Source organism: Gorilla gorilla, chromosome 14 (genome assembly GCF_029281585.2).
Source record: "Gorilla gorilla gorilla isolate KB3781 chromosome 14, NHGRI_mGorGor1-v2.1_pri, whole genome shotgun sequence".
Taxonomy (NCBI): Eukaryota; Metazoa; Chordata; class Mammalia; order Primates; family Hominidae; genus Gorilla; species Gorilla gorilla.
In genome coordinates, this window is record NC_073238.2 from 120,740,008 (window position 1) to 120,762,982 (window position 22,975).

Here is a 22,975-nt window from a genome sequence, read left to right on the forward strand (position 1 = left end):
TTCATATTCAAACCTACAAACAAACAGTAACATCGTATGAATTAAACTGATTCAAGTTCATAGTTATGAATTTACATTATGAGTAAAGACTATGAATATCTATGTAAATAAAGGAAAACTAGTATTAAGTAAAAGATGTAAAGAAAAATGTGCCTTCAAAATACCAAAGTGATTTACTTAGTCAACGAAGATTTATATACGAGTCTGTTTTAAGTACAGTAGGATCAAAGTATAGATAAGAAATAACATCCAGTTCTGGCAAGGATAAAGAGAAATTGCCCTCTCACATATTTCCAGTAAATAGGCAAATTACTACATCTTCTTTGGAAAATATTCTGGAAATATCTTCTAAAATTAATAAAACATATAAACTTTGACCTGTCTGTTCCGTGTTTGAAATCTAGCCTGAAGAGATGAAAGATATGTGAATAAGCATATATGCATAAGGATATTTACTGTAATATTGTTTATAGTTGCAAAATAACAACAGTAATAATTTTAGCAAATCTGAAAAAAGATATTAATCATGAGGGGAATATATTAAGAGTTTTTACTTTAAAAATAATTAGTTAGGTCTATATATTCTGACCTGGAAAGAACTCCATGATATATTATTAAATAAAAAAGGAAGTGGATACAAAAGTCAACCCAAAATGAATTAAAGACTTAAATGTAAGATCTGAAACTATAAAATTAACAGAAAAAAAATACTGGGGAAACACCATAGGGCATTGGTCTGGGTAAAGATGTTTTAAGTAATGCCTCAAAAGCACAGGCAGCCAAAGTAAACATGGACAAAAGGTGTTACATCTAGCGAATAAGCTTCTTCACAACAAAGAAAGCAATCAACAAAGTCAAGAGATAACCTACAAAATGAGATAATCCATCCAACAGGGATTAATAATCAGAATATATAAGGAACTCAAACAACTCAATAGCGAAATGATGTGGTTTGGCTCTGTGTCCCCACCCAAATCTCACCTTGAATTGTAATAATCCCCACAGGTCAAGGTGGGACCAGGTGGAGATAATTGAATCATAGGGGTGGTTTCCCCCATACCATTGTTTCGGTGGTGAATAAGTCTCATGAGATCTGATGGTTTTATAAATGGGAGTTCCCCTGCACAACCTCTCTTACCTGCCACCGTGTAAGACGTGCCTTTGCTTCTCCTTTGCCTTCCACCATGATTGCGAGGCCTCCCCAGCAATGTAGAACTGTGAGTCCATTGAACCTCTTTTCTCTGTAAATTACCAGGCTTGGGTATGTCCTTATTAGCAGTGTGAGAACAGACTAATGCACAAAATAACCAATAATCTGATTTTTAAATGTGCAAAAGACTTGAACAGACATTTCTCAAAAGAAAACATACAGATTTATGAAAAAAAAAGCTCAACATCACTAATCATCAGAGAATTGCAAATCAAAACCACAGTGAGCTATCATCTCACCCCAATTAGAATGGCTATCATCAAAAGACCCCCCAAAAAAAAATGCTGGGGAAAATGTGGATAAAGGGAAACTCTTACATACATTGTTTGTGGATGTAAAGTAGTATAGTTATTATGGAAAAGAGTATGAAGGTTCCTCAAAAAATTAAAAATACAACTAACATATGATCCAGCAATCCCACTGCTGAGTATACCTGAAAGAAAGGAAATCAGTATATTAAAGAGATATCTGCACTCCTATGTTTATTACATCACAACCCACAATAGCCAAGATATGGAATTAATGTGTCCATCAATAGATGAATGGTCAAAGAAAACACAGTATATATACACAATAAAATACTATCAAGTCTCATACACACACACACACACACACACACACACACACAACCCAATAAAATCCTGTCATTTGCAGCAACATAGATGGAACTGGAGGTCATTCCAGTAAAATAAGCCAGACCCAAAAAGACAGATAACTGCATGTTTTCACTTATATGTAGAAGCTACAAAAATGGACCTCATGGAACTACAGAGTTGAATGGTGGTTACAAGAGGCTGGGAAGGAAAATGGGGTGGGGAAGATGAAGAAAAGTTGGTTAATGGGAACAAAAATACAATTAGAGGGAAACAGTAAGTTCTAGGATTTGATGGTAGAGTAGAGAAATTATAATTAACATTATTTTATTGTATATTTCAAAGTAGCTGGAGGAGAAGACATGTAGTGTTCACAATACAAAGAAAAGATAAATGTTTGAGGCAACGGACAACCCAATCACCCTACTTTGATCATTACACACTGTATACCTATATCAGAATATCACATGTACCCACAAAATAGGTACAATTAGTAAATATCATTTTAAAACCTACAAAAAGATGTAAATTAGTGGGATGAGGAATATTTTTTCTTAGGTCTTAAGAGAATAAATATTAAAATGTTAAAAAAGGAGAAAAGTAGAAGACATTGAGTTCTGTTTAACATCTAATTATTAACTTTTTTACTTTATAAAACTTCATGGTACATAAACAACAGCTCCTTATTTTAATATTTTAATTGGATAAGAAAATTTTGAGGCTGGACACGGTGGCTCATGCCCGTAATCCCACCACTTCAGGAGGCCAAGGCAGGTGGATCACGTGGTCAGGAGTTCGAGACCAAGCTGACCAACATGGTGAAACCCCTTCTCTACTAAAAATACAAAACTTAGCCAGGTTTGGTGGCATGGGCCTGTAATCCCAGCTACTCAGGAGACTGAGGCAGTAGAATCACTTGAACTCGGGAAGCGGAGGTTGCAGTGAGCCGAGATCAAGTCATTGCCCTCCAGCCTGGGCGACAGAGGGAGACTCCATCTCAAATAATAATAATTTTGAATTATAATGGCATAGAAGGTATACAGATGACTAAGAGTTTGCGTTCAAATAGCTTAAAATACAATAGGTAGTGCAAACTCATAAACAATTCTAAGAGAAGTTAAAAGGGAAAGCACTCAATAGGAGACCTTCACTCTATCACATAGGAGACCTTCACTCTATCACCAAAGCACATTAGAAGTGTCATGGGAAGTTGAGTCATGGTTAAAACTGAACTGGAAAGGATTTGGGTAGAATGAGTGAATTTTGTCATACCCTTCCAAGAGTATTCTAGCCCCAGGGAAGCTGAAGACAAAGGCTGGGAATAGCTGAGTAAGGCACAACGTGATGGGGTGGAAAGCTCGGTGACTTCCCAATCGCTCTGTCCAGGTGGCAAACACTGAGCGAGGCGAGGAGACACCATTCCCCACCCGACTTCCACTCTTGGAATTTAGCCCATTAAAATGTTTAGTTATATTTAATTTGGTGAAGTTTTGTATATGCAGCTAGAGAGGACTAAAATAATCCAGAGAAGGTAATAGAGACTTTCACTAGCATTTCTAAATACATTTCGCTGAGCTATAATCTCAGTCTAGTAACACTCTAAATATATTGAAAAGATAATTTAGTGACAGAAGAAAATGCTTATTAACAATCAACCTTGAAAAGACAGAACCTCCTCAAAACCCGTATATACAGATGGCACACTTATGGTGGGATCACAATAAAATGCTAAATAAGCCAATTTGGGTACGATCTTTGATAGAGTAATTGAATATTTGTCTTTGAAGGATTCTGATTTCCAAAATTACCCCCCATGCAGACCTGAACATCATTCAAGCAACTGCTTAGCACTTAAATAGCTTTCACAGAAACAGATGGCACTAATAAATAAATCTGCATATCAAATGCTTACTGGTAAAAATATAATGCTGTTATGAAAATTAAAATCTAAGCAAAATCGGTAAAAAAGAAAAAAAAAGGTTAGCAGTTTCCCAAGTATAGTCCGAATGAACCAAAGCAACAGTTCTAAGCATTGTGAAAGCATAAGTTAAGACAAATATCTTCATGTTTAAATATCAAAAGAAGCTTATTAACCACAGATGGAGAGGAGAACTAGACATCCAAGCGCCCAAGATAGAATGCATATAGACGATGCCCATGTGGGTCTCAACTTTGATGTCTTGATGACATCTACACATTCACTTAACCTAAAGTAGCTAATCAAACCACAGTTATCAAAGGAGGAATGGTTCTTTACTAAATGATACAGTAACATTTCCTACATAGTTTTGGTATCCCAGAAACTAAGAGAGTCACCATATTGGTTAGTCATTTCTTTTTCCGCCAAGACAAACTCAAAAATATTTAGATCATCTTACCCTTTCAAATGATGCTTTGTGAGTATGAGAATGTCATTTATTTATTACTTCTTTATTGAGCAAAATATGTGAATGAATTTTATTTTTAATATCAAATAATGCTCAGTACTTCATGTATGCATCCCACTTCGAAATACGAGAGCATAGAGACAATTAACACAGACCTACACAACATAATGTTCATTTCAACCTGGAGTGAGCCATTACTAGCATGAAAGTCGCACAGCTTAAGCTTCTGATCACTGGCAAAATAATGGCAGAAAATCCTCTTAGACTCTCTAAACATGCACAAATATTTGCAATGCAATTTTCACTGACAGTGTGGCACTGGGTACTTGCTCCCTAGCATATACAAGAAATGTAAGATAACTTTATGGTTTCTATGCCAATTACATCTAAAAAGCAGGTAAACAAAGTCATCCTATCACATTTACCTTCATGCTAAAATACCATATCTACTGTCGCTGGAATTTGTGTATTTATCAACTAATGTCTAGTTTGAACAATTCATTCTCGCAGTAAAACAAGTGTATAGGCAAATGTACCACAACATACAAACAGGTTAGGAAGTATGCTTTTGGACATCTGGAAAACCTCACCAAGTTTTGTAGCTAAGAACACCACCAGAAGTTCTGGAAAGAGATACCCAAATTTACTGCTTTCTGGTGACTTTGCTTCAGAAAGAACAACAATACAAATAACAAACAGTCATTTTTCTGGATGAGCAATATATTTATTGACTCTGGACGGAGCTCACATATCATCCTGCCCTACTTCAAGCCTGCAGAAGGTCACCATCTAGACACCAACCCACCTCACTAAATGTTTTCACAGTCAAGTTTCCTGAGAGAAGAAATGATTAGCTCACCCTTCGTCCATCCTCACTTCCATTCACCTCTCAACATCTGCTTTCTTGGAACCCTTCCTTTCAGGATTTCTGGGATGTCACTCTATAGAGATTTCTTCCCTTTCCCTTCACCTGACTTCTCTGCAGTCCTCTGTCTCTTTTCCTCTGCTCTGTCTTTCCAGGTAAATGATTCCTTAGTCCTCTGTCCTTGGTTCTCTTTTTCCCTTAGATTACATAGACAGGCTTCACAGGGGAATCTCATTTACACCCCTTATGTACAGGTCACCCCTAAACCTTTATTGCCAACTGAGATCTATTTCCTAGTCTCAAATTCTTCGTAGCCGATTGCTGCTGGGAATATCCATCTGAGAACTTCAATCTCAATGGTTTGGAAACTAATGTCATTAACTTCCTTGCCTTCCACTGGCCCTCCACAGCTTCTTAAGCTCTTAGATTTCTTGTTCTGGCTAATGGAAACCTTGTCTTGGCCAATGAGGTATATACAGTGACTGAAGAGTTTGAAGTTAATGAAAAAAAAAGGATTCATTTTTCATTTATATTTGAATCCCCATCATTACATGGGAAGGAGTTGATGATCAATAATGGTTTTTTGAATGAATAACAAGTGGATTTTACAATGAAAAACATTGAGGCATAGACAACATTTTAAAATGAAACAAGAAGAAGCAAATGTGGAACATGGAGACAAAAAAGAGCCAATCTGTTTTGTTTTGTTTTGTTTTGAGAAACTGGAAAATAAAAACTTGTGCCTATGTGACATTAATCTTATAGGGGTTGTGCCTTAGGCCTGTTAGCAGCAGACACTGTGAATATTTCTGCAATGACTTCATGAATTTACTCACTTTTCAAGAAGCTATATTTTACGCTTTAACCCAGTAATTGAGTGGCTAACATTTTCAGGCTCTCTGATATTTGTTAATTAATTAGTCACAGCTAAACAACGCAAAGGACAAAAGAGCCTATTGTAGTCAGAATAGCATGGGCTTTGGAATATGTCAGAATTGGACACATGTCCTGTTTCGGACCATGATGTCCACACAACCTTTGGTAGCGGTTTACCTTCTCCAGCCTAAGCTTCTCCATTTGTAAGCAGGTTTAATTATTCTCCTCTTGCATGTTCTGATCTCATCTCAGAAAATTTCAGAGGAGTATATGGAAACTGCCACACCAAATACAACACACAGCAATGGAGGAAAGATGTAGATTTTAGACTAGGAGACACCTTAAAACAGAAGACTTTCACACCTGCTGGCAAAGCTCACCTGCATCAGAATCAGACTCTCTGGGAGTGGATCAAGCACCTACATTGTTACCAAGCTCTTGGGGTTCACCTGATGCACAAAAACTAAATGTATAGGGACCACTGCCTCAGACAAGCTCAGATATGTGTACTTTACAGCTATTTTTATTCTTTAAAGTGGCTTTCGAACATGCTTATTTCATCCAATTCTTACAAGGCAGACATTGATTCATTCATTAGCCCAGGGATAATTGAGCATCAGACACTATGCTAGGTGTTGAGGAGTAAAATGGAAAAAAAGACTAAACATTCCTTAGTAATGGAATATATAATTTCTGTGGCAAGCCTTACTCAAAGACTAACTCAAATAAATCTAAAATGACACTGTGCCATGTGTGAGGAAGGAGAGAGACACATGTCACTATGAAATATTCATCCTGGATGCACTGGCAAGGAAATTGTAGTTCACAAAGGCCAGCTACACCTTAAATCAGCCTCATCAGCCATGACCAAAAATAGGGAAAAACTGGATTTGTTTTATGATGAGCATTCCACCATCTGTGCAACTATTCTTATCAAATTCTGGCCTGTGCACAGACAACAGAGAGCAATAAGGTTCCCATAGAGCTCACATGTGATGAGCCGACCTCGAATTGCTGCAGTCTAGGAGTGCCAAAAGAAAAAAGGAAAAAAATCCCACGGATGTGCTGAAACACTATTTCAAAGCTGTGGCAGGGCCAAGATCTGGAGGTAAACAGAAGGACAAACAGGCCAGAATCACACAGAGCAACCAGAAATAGACTCCGCTCAGATACTCTCATTCATTGTTGCCAGATTTGCCCTTCTTAAGAAATTCAGCAGGATAAAATTGTATGGCCTGAAAGTTGTACATATTTGTAGACCCAGAAACTATACTTTTAGGAATGAAATTTTTTAACATATGCTCAAAATATTTTAGGTAAATAGGTTTGATTTTGAAATGTTATTTATAATTTTTAAAAATCACAAACAAATGTCTAACACTGAAAGAATATTTAAGTAAACATGCACTCCCCATAAACTTGAAAGTATGCAACTACTAAATATTATAGAGTTTTTAAAGCATAATAACATACTTATCATATAAGAATAAATTAAAACTATGTAAATATGGATAGTTTGATCTGGCTTTGGACAAATGCAAGCACAACATCTGTGTGTGTGTGTGTGCATGTGTGTGCTTCTGCCTATTGCAGGTGTGTACAGGTATTTGCAAAGAAACCTGAAAATATACAAATATTTATTAACTCTGCCTTTTAATTGTATTCTCTCTTCTGCTCCTCACCCATGAACATTTATTTGAAATAAAGAGAAGAAATTAAAAAAAAAAAAACAGTGGCAGGTGTTTGTAAAAAGAACATAATTTTCCTGATGCACCATTTCTCCTCTGGCTGACCCAGAGGCTCAGGGGCTAAGACGAATACAACAACAGGCTTCTCAAAAAAGCAGCTGCAACTATGAAATTAATCAGGAGTAATTTTTACATGTGAACTGGTCAGTAAGACCTTAGAGCCACAAAACAGTCCCTGAAAAAGGCAGTTTCTTTCAGAAGCCTGCTAGCATAGTGCATATATTACAAACAAGACACTCATAGATCATTAAGACTATGTCAAATGGCTATAAAATCTTATTTTAAAAAATTAGGTCAAATGGTCATTAAAATGTGCACATATATATGAGAGAAGAATGAGCCTATTCCTTAAACATCGAACTATGTCTAGACTTTAGCCAGGGTGTATTTCTTTAAAGACTCACTATCTCTTCCCCCCACCTCTTCTGCATCCATCTATTCATTAATGTAACTCTTTGCTTTCCTGTGTGTCCTCTTAATCGGGAGCATTAGATTGTGTGGGGATAATAGCTACATTGCCTTATATCAAACCCCGTTGGGCTATCATGACATCAGAAAAATGCAACATAATAAGATCTCAAATTCATAAAAGAGTTCCCTCTAGAAGCCTTCGGGTGGTGACAAGTCAGTATCCAAGCTTGCCGGAAGGCCAGTGGTGTGCCGTGATGCCCTTTCACCTGGGGCTTGCTGAGCCCCATAGATCCGGGGGGGGGACGCACAGGCTGCCCTCCCAGCTGGTAGCCATCTGCCTAAGTGACAACTGCCAGATGGGGAGAAAAAACTGAAATAGGGATTAAACATTAAATAAGAGAGGGTTTCTTGGAAAGCAGCATTGACATCGATCATTCATAAGACTTTTTAAAGTCTTGGAAATTTTTATTTGAAATATTTGGATAGGAATTTTTTAAAAAGACAAACAAAAAATTCCCGGATGAATATGTCCCATGTGCTAGACATGAAATGCCTCATGCTTCCTACAGAAAACACACTGAATTGATTTATAAATGTACTTGTTGTTCCGTTCTAACTTCAAACTCAGACAGATCAAAGAATCAATAAATATAGTGTTTTGCCTCTCCCCATGGGAGAGGAGGCTCTTAGACTCTCCCCTAATCGAATTCCCAGTTGTTGTTTAGGTTAGAATCTCCCAAAGCTATTCACACAGGAGCCTCTCACCTGTGGGTTGTCTAACTTTGGAAACTGAACCCTAAGCAAAAGAAAGGATGAGAAATGATGGGCACTGCCTCACCTCTTGCCCCAGTTTGCAAGTCATGACTAGGAAGGAAAGCAGGTCGTGGAACTGACCAGAATCAAAAAAATTTCACTCAGCTACATTTTTTAACCCATTTTGAATTACATCAGAAAAAGCAGGGGTTTTTCTCTGTGTCATCACAATTTTCTTTTTATTGCAAGCTTTTAAAGTTTAGGAAAAAATTCCAGGCTCAACAAACCAAGTTTTAAAAGATTGGAATCATAGTAGGGACCATATGTGCTGTTATTTAAAAAGGAAAATAGTAATTAACATTCAGAAGAAGATTAAGTCAGGGAGGTAAATACATTTTATTTTTCCTTTAAAGAAATTTATATCCTGGGTAAAAGAAAGTATAAAAAGACATTTCTTTCCGACCATTCATCTTCCTAATCAAATCCAGATCAAACCCATAGCATGAACATGGACTTAAAATGGAATTAAGGAGAGAAGTCAGAGTTAAAGGAATTAATTGACAGCCATGGGTTTACAAGCCTTTTATTATCACAAAATGGGCAGTGGAGTTGCTTCTCAGACCCCAGCAAATGAGATTCAGACCTGAGGGGTTATCTCTGGGACAAGTGCACCAGAAAGTCTTTTTGCTGCTCAGCGGCTTGCGTTTACAGTGATGCCAGTTAATGCACAGGATTTTGGACACATTTGTATGGGTATTTTTTTTAAACCCCATTCAAGGACTGAGTCCATTTCTCCCCTTTTGGCCAGTAGTTGGCACTATATAAGCACAAGCTTTATCTAAACTGAGGTGAAAACCTCTCATCAAAACTGACAAATGCAAACCCTCTAATTGGACATTTTCTGAAGTATTCAATTTGGCATCAACATAATTGCTAAAAGATAGTCTAACTTATTTTAATATATTTACATTTTTATAATGCAAAACTCTATAGTTCATTTTCTGTTTGTTCTGTAGCTTCTTGTCTTGTCTAATGTTTTTATAACAGAAATGCACAGACACACATACTCAAGCATGATACAAAGCAATCAGTGTTTATGTGGAAATTGTTTTTAAAGAGCTAAATCTGAACATTAATATTTGTCTATGTTTGAAATTTTACCATTAAAAAAAAAAAAACAAGTTCAATATAGGCTCAATGTTTGATCACCAGATATAGTTCTGAGAAAATAATGATTACCACAAGTCCCGGAAATCTCACACGATTCCTACTGAAACATAGTTATCCATCTTCTATAATGAGTAATGATTCTGGATTGGAAGTATATACAGATGTCTATATGTTATTGCAAAGCTAAGAAATATGTAGAACAGAAAAGATAGGGAAAAGTAATTTTATAAATGGCTAACTTTACTACTTTCTATATACCATATTGAGTAAACATAGGTCAGACAGCATTGAACATTAAACAAACAATTGTATTCTACAATTATGGGCATAGAAATAAATTCTTAAAATGTGCTTTGGTAAGATAAAGAACCAGTGACATTACCCCCATGTAGTTGTCACTGATCTGGCTAAACCAAGTAAACAGTAACTCCTCCAAAAGTTTCCAAACCCTCAAAGCACCACACAGTGAACTCAACAAGTGGATTAACTAAGAAACATTGCGAGTGAGGCCTGTCTTTCTCTGTTGCCCAGCACAGTTTCAGGACATCCATTTTCTCTTTCCACCCAGGGCAAGGGAAATACATTATTTTCACAAAAAGGAATTTGCTCAGAAAGTATAAATTTGTATGCAATTCCCCAAGTCACCACATAGCAGTTCAGTTCTGCAGATATCATCAACTCCACGTCCACCGGCTTTGTATGTCAACATTAGCAATTCTTACCTCATGTTGGGTAATCTGGGTGACTTATTTTGCCAATTTTCTCATAGCATGTCACATTTTCTAAAGTGCTATGCTTTAGAAAAGTATTTCCTATTTTCCTGTAGCCAAAAATTTTAACATTCAGAAAACAGTGTCAAGTTTCTGGTGTATATTCTGATTCTGAGATGAGCTTTTATTTCATACTGCAGCTGCTATAAATCCCAAGGGAATACAGATAACGCAGTACATTTCACTCTTTTGACCATTTCTCTTAGGTTTTTCAAAGATAATTATGGTTTCATAGATGTCCCTGTTTCGGGGCTCTTTGAAAAGTGCTGAAGAATGTAGAATTGAGTATCAGAAAAAAATCTTTTGGGATCTTCATTCCGCCACTTGCTTAGCTAGACGACTTGAAGCTAGAAACACCACTTCTCCAGCCTCAGTATCCTTATCTGAGAAATCGTGATTAAATGAGATAATTCATGTAAAGTGTGGAGCACAATGGCTGGCTCACTAAGTGTTTCTTAGTAACAACAACATTCATGTCAATTGGCCATAAATCACGTCACCAAGGATCTCCTGCAGCTATGACTTGCCTAACTTTCTTATAAACCACAATTAGCATGCAGGTAGTGCCAGCGTTTGTGGTGGTGTCTGACTGAGTTCTCTCCCACACACCCATAGAATAATCCAGCAGTGAAGCGGCAAGAGATGGCAATACCAAGCATGTGTACCAACACAGCCACTCTATGTCCCTAGACAATGTTAAGGAACTTTGAAGATATGGCAATAAACTAAACATTTCCTAGTTCTCTGATAAAATTCTATATACCTCTAGCAGTGCCCAGCTAAATGTTATCACTAAAGCTTTGTGAGTAAACCATCCTTCTAAAAATCTACAAATTCTTACCCCAACCTCCGCAGGTTAGAGGAGAGCCTTTCCATGCTAACTATGGCAAACTTCCAACATCTACTTATATTTGTTCTTTCTCCCAGCCATTGTCGCACTTGGGGTGTCACGGTACAGAATGAGTTCCAGTTAGAGAACTTCTCCACAAGGCATTTAATTGTGCAACAGATCAGTTACAATCTGAGAAGTGCACAGGGAGTGCAGAAGGAAAGTACCTCAACTGAAATACTGGCTGTGCGCAAATACTAATACTCAAGACAAAACACACCAAGCCATCGATAAAGTATTGCTAGAATAGAAAACATATTTTTAGGCCATGCACGGTGACTCACGCCTGTAATCCCAGCACTTCGGGAGGCCAAGTCAGGTGGGTTACTTGAGGTCAGGAGTTCGAGACGAGCCTGGCTAACAAAAATTAGCCGGATGTCAGGAGTGTGCCTGTGGTCTCAGCAACTTGGGAAGCTGAGGCATGAGAATCACTTGAACCTGGGAGGTGGAGGTTGCAGTGAGATAAGATTGCACCACTGCACTCCAGCCTGGGCAACAGAGCCAGGCTCTATCAAAAAAAAAAAAAAAAATTAAAAATTTTGTACCACAAAAAAAACATAATCAAGCTGAATTGACAAATAACCCAGAAAAGGATAGTTTTATTTTTTTAATATACAAAGAGCTCTTATAAACCAGCAAGAAAAAATATCCCATAAGGGAAAAGGGGTCACAAAATATCTTTGAAAAGATTTTCTGCTAAAGAAAGAGAATGCAAATGGCTAAGAAATATACCACAAAAAAGTTCAGCCCCAATATTCAGTGGGTCAAGATAGTAACCATGGAGTATGATTTATTTACTTAGTAAAAAATAGGTAAAATATTGACCAGTATTAATGTGTGAGAAAAGCAACATCTATATAAGTTGAAGTATAAATTGCTCAACCTCCCTGAAAGTCATATATAGACAAATGTTTTAGACGCACAATCTCTAACTTAAAAGTTAGGAAACTTCTTAAGGGTATATATACAAGGGTATGCATCAGAGTGTTACATTAAACGCTAAAAAATGAAGACAATAGAGTTCTACCATTGGGTAATTGGTCAAAAAAATATATTTATACGTGTTAAAATTCATTGTGTAATATATATTTATTTAAATGTAAAGTATCAATTGTTAATAGAAAATAAAATTACAAAATAATCAAGAATTTAATGCTGCTGTTTCTGTAAAATTATTTACAGCTAGACTAACATTTAGAATAATGACTGTCAAAGACATGGTGGAATCCACACCCAATTAAGGTGGTAGTTCAAATGATATTTAATTAACTTTTAAAATAATGTCCCAGGGCCAAGGGTGGTGGCTCGTGCCTGTAATCCCTGCACTTTGGCAGGCTGACATGGATGGATCACTTGAGGTCAGGAGTTCGAGACCAGCCTGGCCAACATGGTGAAACCCCATCTCTACTAAAAGAAAGAAAGAAAGAAAGAAAAATATATTAGCCAGGCGTGGTGGCACGTGCCTGTAATATCAGCTACTTGGGAGGGTGAGACAGGAGAATCACTTTGCTTGAACCTGGCAGGCGGAGGTTGCAGTGAGCCGAGATTGCACCACTGCACTCCAGACTGGGCAACAGAGCAAGACTCTGTCTCAAAACAAAACAAAAAGCAAAAATAAGGTAAAAGCCTGACTGTCATATAGGTATAAACTAAACTAAACAAATATTCTGTATTGTTTACATATTGCTATGAATGTTGTACTATTTTAAAATAAACAAAGTTGTAGCTAGTTTTGTTTTGAAACAAAAATTACACTTCCTCACATGGGCCTGGGTGTTCCACAAGTCAGTGAGTTGTCTGCAGCTAGAATACAATTCACAGAGGGGGAAAAAATGTTCACGTATTAGGTTTTTCAGGCTGAGTTTCCCTCCGAAATGGAGGAAGCCTGAGTTCAAGGATGGTGGAGAGATGTGCCCATGGAAGAGGGTCCCTGGTCGTGGAGCAGCAACCATGATGGGAAAAGCAGCCAGGCGCTCACCGTCCCTCGTTGGGACAGTCCTGCTCTCTGGAATAAACCAGAACACCCAAGGAAGGCAAGGGCAGGAAGAGACAAGCTAGAGCTGCAAGGTGAACCCCTTCCCAGGCTCTCCCAGCAGGGACAGAGCAACAGTCCATTGGGAAGGCAAAGATGAACGTGCTGGCCATGCTGGCAGTGCTGGCTCCATTCCACAGGCTTCAGGCTGCAGCGAGAGGGGCCTGCAAAGAGGAATCACTGTCCCCTAGGCCTCGGTCAGTGGAGGGACTCAGGAATCAGGGGCACCCTCCAGTGGAGAAGCCTGGCAAGGGCCACCCAGCTGCTGGTGGCTCTCCCATCTCACTCAGGACAGTTTCCTAAGGACAGGGCTCCAGCACCGTGCACTGCCCCGTATCACCCTCTCTTTTACTGTGTCATCTCTGATACTTGCTCTACAATCAGCAAACTCTCCTATGCCCTCAAACTCTTCTGGAAAACTTCATCCCGTGCTTGCTTCCCCTACCCCAACCAGACTCTGCTACCTTCTCCCTTTCTCTAAGGACACCTGCCCCTCTACAGCTCCTACTGTTCCACTGGTCCGCCCTTCCCCAGCCCTGATTTCAGAGCAGGCCTGGCAGCCTGCAGACCACACCTGCATCAGCAAGGGCCCAGCACTGGGCTCGGACCCTTCCCTCTATGTTGCCTAGGCTGGTCTCAAACTCCCAAGCTCAAGTGTTCCTCCCATGTCAGTGTCCCAAATTGCTAGGATTACAGGTATGAGTCACCACACCCAGCCCCATCTATGATAGACAAAGTTCTTAGTAGCAAAGAGCAGAAGCAGACTTTGATTGATTAAGCTAAAAAAATTTTTAAAAAACCAATTTGGGGAAGGAATATAAATCATTCTATTATAAAGATACATGCACACGTATGTTTATCACAGCACTATTCACAATACCAAAGACAAGGAATTAACCCAAATGCCCATCAGTGATAGAATGTATAAAGAAAATGTGGCATGTATACACCATGGAATACTATGCAGCCATAAAAATGAATGACATCATGTCCTTCGCAGGGATGTGAAGGGAGCTTGAAGCCATTATCTTCTGTAAACTAACGCAGGAACAGAAAACCAAACACTGAATGTTCTCGCTTATAAGTGGGAGCTGAAGAATGAGAACACATGAACACAGGGAGGAGAATAGCACACACTGGGGCCTGTGGGGGGAGGGTGGGATGGGGAGAGCATCAGCAAAGATAGCTAATGCATACTGGGCTTAATACTTAGGTGAAGGGTGGATAGGTGCAACAAACGCCATGGCACACGTTTACCTATTTAACAAACCTGGACATCCTGTACATGTGCCCCAGAACTTAATAAAATAAAATAACAATATAATTCCAAAAAGAAAAAAGTTTTGGGGAAGCTCACCAAATTACCAAGACGGCTGGGGAACCAGACTTAAAGCTAAGCTGCCAGGAGCAATACCCCAAACCAGCCATACAGCTGGGTTGGTGGAATATCACACCCTTTCTCCATTGTCCCTGCTGCCTCAGGGCTCAAATTTTACTGCAACCACCACCAACACCACTGTACCTTCTGTAACCACAAAGTAACCCTGTAGCCACAATGATGGCTGATATGGTTTTGCTCTGTGTCCCCACCCAAATCTCATCTCAAATTGTAATCCCCACACGTCGAGGGTGGGACCTGGTGGGAGGTGATTAGATCATGGAGGCAGTTTCCCCCATGTTGTTCTCATGATAATGAGGGAGTTCTCCTGGGATGTGATGGTTTTAAAAGTGGCAGTTTCCCCACACTCTCTCTCCCCTACCACCATGTAAGACCCGCCTTGCTTTTCCTTCACCTTCCGCCACATTGTAAGTTTCCTGAGGCCTCCAGAGCCATGCAGAACTGTGATTCAATTAAACTTCTCTTGTTTATAAATCACCCAGTCTCAGACAGTTCTTTACAGCAGTGTGTGAATGAACTAATACAACCTCTGATCCCCACCCAGAGCAAGAGCTCCCCAACTCTCCCCTCTTGGACCTCCAGCTCCTGAGTCAATGTCTAGAGTTGGTAAATCTGATTCACAGAGTCCAGAGCTGTGGCAGCAAGGAAGGCTGGGGATGTAGTAGGATCAATTCCTCTGGGGGAGGTTATTTTTTACCCACACTATGACTCATAAAGTGGAGAATTACTGGAACATGGTCAGTGTATTATTGCATTCTCATACTGCTCATAAAGACATACCCAAAACTGGGTAATTCATAAAGGGAAGAGATTTAATGGACTCACAGTTCCACATGACTGGGGAGGCCTCACAATCATGGTGGAAGACAAAGGAACAGCAAAGGTACGTCTTACGAGGTGGCAGATAAGAGAGCTTCTGCAGGAGAATGGCTCTTTATAAAACCATCAGATCACATGAAACTTATTCACTATCACAAGAATGGCACGGGATAAGACCTGCCCCCGATATTCAATTACCTCCCACTGGGTTCATCCCACAACACATGGGATTATTACAATTCAAGGTGAGATTTCGGTGGGGGCACAGAGTCAAACCATATCAGTCAGGAATTTGAATGTTGGACACTCAAAAAAAAAAAAAAAAAGACGACAGCTATCTCTGCCCCCATGACCGTGTCATCTACATGCCTCAAACTTTCATACCTCTATCTGTATTTCAGGATTATTCTCTGAGCTTATTTGATATCTCCTACTTCATAATTGAAACAAATCTCTGGATCCTCAGCCCTTGCCATCTCTTCTTGGCTGCATCTTTCACTTTTTAGCAAACCTCTTTACATTTGATCGTTCACACTGGGAACCTGAGTGGCTGGGTTCCTTCTTTCTTCCTCCATCCTGCACCCAGCCTAACACACATAACTGGCCATTTCAACTGAAAAGTGTGTCTCAGATCTGCCCATTTCCTTCCACCCCCTTTCTTATCCCTCTGTTGTGAGTAAGTACTAAAACCTCTGCCCTGGAATACCAGCCTGTCCTCTTGACTGCCTCTAATCTATTTCTCAGTAATTTAGAAATTACTAAGTTCTTTAGCAACTCAGTAGTTACTAAATTACTAATAGAGTAATCTTTAAAACAGGTGTCGGTCCTACCTATGGCTTCCTTTTGGAATATGTCGGTCCTACCTATGGCTTCCTTTTTAAAAGATTACTAAATAATAAGGTGTCTTGAATAAAGTCAGGACCTGCAGAATTTGATCTTAGAAACTCAGTGTATCCTCATCCTCCTCTTAGTTTATTACACTCTGCCTCAGGACTATTTTCTGTTATTGCAGAGGTCAGTCTGTCTCTTGGTCCAGACTTTTCACACACATTGCCACCTCTGCCTGGAGTGTTATTCCCTCCCTTCCGCTTCTCTAGCCAACTCCAAACAAAGATATAGGTCTCCACTTCAATATCATTTCCCAGAGAAGCCTTCCCTGATGCTCTGATGTAAGTTAGCTTACCCACTTTTCTCTTTTTTTGACATCGTCTTCTTTCCTGCCATTTATGATGATTTCTGATTGTACATTTGTCTGTGAGATTACATGTGACCATTTGACTCCTCCCACTTAGCCACGTGAAGTTGGAGGGTACCCCTGATTTCTCCACCACAGAAAACCTGGGGCCTTTCCAGTTGCCTGCCTGAGAGTCGGCATTTGGTTGAGCACAAAGATAACCTAAGCAACCAATCCAGGCAAACAAGATCCCACGCTCAGGAGACAGGTACAAATAATAGACTCTCCCTGCCCCTAGGAGACCAGATAAGAACTGATTGTGGAAGTAGAATTTTTTTTTGTTGAGTAGATCTGGTCAAGTTAGTACCTGAAAACATCAACTTCCAAACTCATTCTGAAAAACTGGCAGTAAAGGGAGGATGAAGTCCCATGTAAGCAGGATTGGGGCAACAGGCAGCTTCCTACTGCTTTGAAAAGAGGGTAAAAGAAGAGAAATGGCAGGATGAAAATCCTCAGTGCCAACAGTGGGTAAGGGTCTCCTCTCCTGTGGTCTCCCTCCTACCAAGGGCAGCTTCCCTGGTGCCTAATTCTTGCAGAGCGGAGGAGGGTCTCCACCCAGCGTCTTCTGTGAGTGAGTGAGTCTCTATGCCCTGGAGTGTGTCCAGGGCAAAAATCCCAACTCTTGCCCTTAGGAATGTAAAGCCCATTTAGAAATGAAGCAGGAAGGCTGGGTGCCGTGGTTCACGCCTGTAATCCCAGCACTTTGGGAGGCCGAGGCAGGTGGATCATGAGGTCAGGAGATCGAGACCATCCTGGCTAACACGATGAAACCCCATCTCTACTAAAAATGCAAAAAATTAGCCAGGCGTGGTGGCAGGTGCCTGTAGTCCCAGCTACTCGGGAGGCTGAGGCAGGAGAATGGCATGAACCCGGGAGGCGGAGCTTGCAGTGAGCTGAGATCGTGCCACTGCACTCCAGCCTGGGCAACAGAGACTCCATCTCAAAAAAAAAAAAAAAGAAAGAAATGAAGCAGGCACTTAATACTGATATCATCAATTAATGCTAGCTTCTTTGGGGTTGCACTTCAGAGTCTACATAGTGCTTTCATTCAAGGAAAATGTGTTCAGTGCCATAAAAGTAGCATAAACAAATCACTGTTGATGCATATGATACAGAATATCTCATGTTTAAATTAAAAAAACAGAATTTTTAAAAATGGTGAGTAAGGGCAGTGTCCAAACTACTCTACAAGGTTCTGGTCAGACCCTAAAGAGGAAAATGCTCCTGCAATTATACATGTCTTTTCATCGAAACCATGCAGCATTTAGTCATCTCTCTCTCTGGGTAGATAAGTTAGACAACATTTGCTTAAAGACAAAGTCTGTGCTTCAAGAACAGCTGGTCTGCCGTAGTAGGTGCTGACATGCCATGTCTTCTAAGACAGGAGATTTGAAAATTGGTTCCCTTCACTGCTCCCACGTTCTGAATAAATTGAGCACCTACATTTGCATCTTTCCATTTACAGCATAACTGTTTTATTTACTGGTAAAAATTTCCGAACAACTGATTATTTCAGAACGCACTCTCTTCTGATGGGTAGGTAGAGGCAGTTTCTCTTTACCTACATGACCGTAGCTGTGAATATGATAGAGAAGCATGCATTATCCCAGGGCCTTGAGGTTCAAATGTGCCACGTTCTTCTAATCCATAGGTGTCATCCACATGAAATAATCCTGAAAGGTAATCTCTGGTGCTCTTGTTAATAAAGATACAATAATTTTTTTTAAAAAATTTCTTCCCAGGTATTTTTTTTATATTTATTTTATAATAATCCAGAAATGTTGCATGCAGGTCTAATCTTATTGCATAAAAATAATTTCCATTCCCTAAACAAATAAACACACATATTCTTGTAAAAACTAATGAAACAAATACTTCTAGAATCTGCTATACACTTACAAATTAGTTCAATTTGCTTTAAAATCAGAATGGCATAAAAATTTTCAAAAAATACAACTGATAAGTAAAACATAATGGTTTAACTTATTTGTTTTTCAGTGGAAATAAATCTATTTACTCTTACATTCATCTGGAATGGCAGAGAAAGGGAAGGGAAGAGAAAGATTTATTTCATATCTTTAATGGACCAATCTCTATATTTAGATATCATATGTGTTTTCTTCTTCAATTATTACAATATCATGAGAAAGTAAGAATTATTTACATTTGGCCAGGCGCGGTGGCTCACGCCTGTAATCCCAGCACTTTGGGAGGCAGAGACGGGCGGATCACGAGGTCAGGAGATCCAGACCATCCTGGCTAACACAGTGAAACCCCATCTCTACTAAAAATACAAAAAATTAGCCAGGCGTGGTGGCAGGCGCCTGTAGTCCCAGCTACTCGGGAGGCTGAGGCAGGAGAATGGCTTGAACCCGGGAGGCAGAGCTTGCAGTGAGCCGAGATTGCACCACTGCACTACAGCCTGGGGGACAGAGCCAGACTCCATCTCAAAAAAAAAAAAAAAAAAAAGAATTATTTACATTTACGTTTTAGAGATAGTTAAACTAAGTCTCCAAGAGGGTAAAGGTCTAGAGAATGTCTGCCTAAAAAGTAGCACACTCAAGCACCCTCTTTAAATATGTTGTCCAAAGGCAGCAACACATAGACCAATCTCCATCAGCTCAGATGTTTTTATTAGGGAACATAATTTACCATAATTCTCTATACTTTGAACCCTCTTGAAATATTAAAATTGCAAAGTTCATTCACATGAAAACTTGCAACAGCTTTAACAAGTCAGCCCAATGTATTCAAAAAAATAAAATAAATAGTGCATTCTATAAGCCGTAAGAGCAAGTTTAAGGCAGCGTTCTGGCCTGACAGTTTCACTGGAGGTTAGAAGGGACAGCTGTGCTCACATAAATCTGCTGACCCTCATGCACTTTCTATCAACAAGATTTTCTCATCCTCCCATTATTGCTGTTCAACAATTAATCAACAGCTGTTGAAACATTATAAGCATGCTTGTAATTTGGGGTAAAATTAATGATTGTCTATCTATTAAAATGCTGAGGGAGGCTTTGTTTTCCAGCCCCAGTGTGAACTTGCTGATTTATTCTTCAAATCAATTACCCTCCTGAACTCCCTGGACTCATGACTGTTGGCTAAGAGCATCCCACACCCTCTGCTTCCCAAAGTGAGCTTTGACATCCATAAGAGGGGCCATGTATTCCTGGCTGTGTGGTTCCACACTGCACAGAAATATGTTAGCAGAGTAAAATATAAGCATACTTAGAAAGATTTTGTTTTATTTTGTTTTACAATTATCTGAAAGTAATTGTTTAGAAATAATGATAATATCAAAATATAGTTTTGAAATTCCATGAATCAATGACTCAAACAATAGTGAATGAATACTATGTTTTATATAAAAATAAAATATAAGCAAGTCAATGAAACCACATGAAATGGGTGAATCGCACGCTGGCTAGTATTTTTGAGGTTTTTTTGTGATTTACTTAATATCTGGATCCGTTCACAACCTAGTGCTTCATGAACACTTCAAGATGTCCAGCAGAAATTTAATTTCAACAAAGTGGACATCTTGTCACTGGTCATGCTCTAAGTTCAGCCAAGACAAGCACTAGGTTTTCATTCTGAAGCCCAGCAGCCTTGACCCAGTTCAGTCTCACTCACTGGACTCCCAGGTGGGGAGCAGGAAACCTCGCGCTCAGGTCCGTCAGGCATTTATCAGAGTTTTGTTTTATTTTGTTTCTTGCATTTTTCCAGTCATGACATGTAGTCGTCATCAAGGAATAAAGTGATTCTTTAACTTAAATTCAGAAACTTAACATGGGTAGAACATGGAGACAGATGCGAGTCACTACTACTTTTTCTTCACTCCTGTTCACACACTACCACACTTATCTTAGTGTTACTGAATCAAGTCATGGTGAGTATTTGCTGTCACATGTCCAGCCTTAGAGCTCATACACACCCTTCGAGTCAATTACCCGGACAACCACCCATAAGGCAGATCTAAAGAAAACCACTGCTGTTCAAACAGATTTCAGCTCTGCTCCCACCTAAGCCAGTGAGAAGGCCATTTTACCTGTTTGCATTCTTTCACAATAATTCTATATAAGAAAGAAAATAAGAGATTTAATATGTTAATATAAGCCAGCAACAGAAAAACTATATTTTGTAAATACAGATAATATAATAGAAACAGCCTTTGCTATGAGGATATTAAACACTTAATTAGGAATGAAAAAAGATTTTAATCACTTAATGTGTCACAGATTCCCATTGTCGTCTACCTGTGTTAAACAGTCCGGTTCTCAATCTGACTAGAGTCTGTTTGTTTTCCTTTAAAGTATAATAACAATATCCAAAGCTTCTAACTCAAAATTTCTCTTTCATGAGAAAGCAGTATTTTTCTATAAACTACATCTAACATATTAGTAATAATGGTGTGACACTTCATACAAATTACAAACTAATGTTAGTGTGGTTCACCAAATAATAACTCCCCTCAGGCCAATTTGCATACAAAATGTAACATTTAAAGCCAAGTTACAATTAGCACTTTATTAAGGAACCTCATAATTGTAATATACTGCAACCTACTTATACTTGCTACGAGGACTTCACTTATGAAAAATTACACTATTAGAGTTACCATTACAACAAAGCAACCCACATTCAATACTAACAAACTCAAAGACCAAAAGTCATTGTTTACGCTTAAACAGTTACACTTAAAGAGTTCAAAACTGAGTAATGTATATCCCTTCAGTGTGACAGTGGAAAATGTAAACAAGATAGATGGCTGGGTAACTTTGCATTTAAATGACAAATATAGTGACACTACACCCACACACACCCACAATATAAAATAAAAACCTATACTAAAAACCAAGCATGGACAAATACATTTGAGTAACCATAATCAAAAGTCAAGAACATTACTTGCTTTTTGAAATGAGGATTTAGTAATTAATAATATTGAAGATGTTGGATTTATTTCACAGATATTTACAAAACTAAATGACCACCAGTACTTCCATACAACTCACTGTTTAAAAACTGAAATCGTATGGTATGTGTATGTGCATATGGGTGTTTCTACCAGGACTGATTTTTTCACTATTCTCTCAAAATTTAAACTTCTAGTTTGCTAGAATCTATTCACCATTTTAAGTGGTAGAAGACTGGCTCTTAGTGGCAACTCATAAATTCTGTATTCCAGTTAAAGAGAAGCTGTTTCCCAAATGTTTCATCTCCTTTTTGTGAAACAGTGCTTATGGCATTTATAAACACCCATTTGTTGTCTAAAATTGTAACTATGCCCTTCAAATTAACTTCAGGTTAATTATTTTTTGTTTCACCTAAATATAAAAAATAAACAATCTGATGTTGAGTGTGTTAACATTTATGGTCTGGTTTACATAATAAAGTGGCAGACCAGCTTGATTTATTAAGATATTCCAAACAGCAAGAAAAGCCACAGAGGTGGGAATATAAACCACTGTACACAAACATCTTGTGTGCGTGTGCACACAGAGACACACATTCACACACACATATACATTTCTTTTGAATGAATCTTAAAGAGGACATTGCACTTGCAACTAAAATTCCATTGAACAATGATCTGAGTCTTTAAGCTTCTATTAACAATCAAAGTTCCATTCTTCTCCTTCCTCATTTCAGCTTGCCTTTTTGTGCACTAAGAATGATACAGTCCCTCAATCTTCCTCATTCTTTTCCAGCATAATTTTCCCCCCTTTTGACTAATATTATTAGTCAAAGTACATGCGTAAGTGATGGAGGTTTGGAATTACCTGGCAATGGCAAATTCTATAGATACTGTGAGC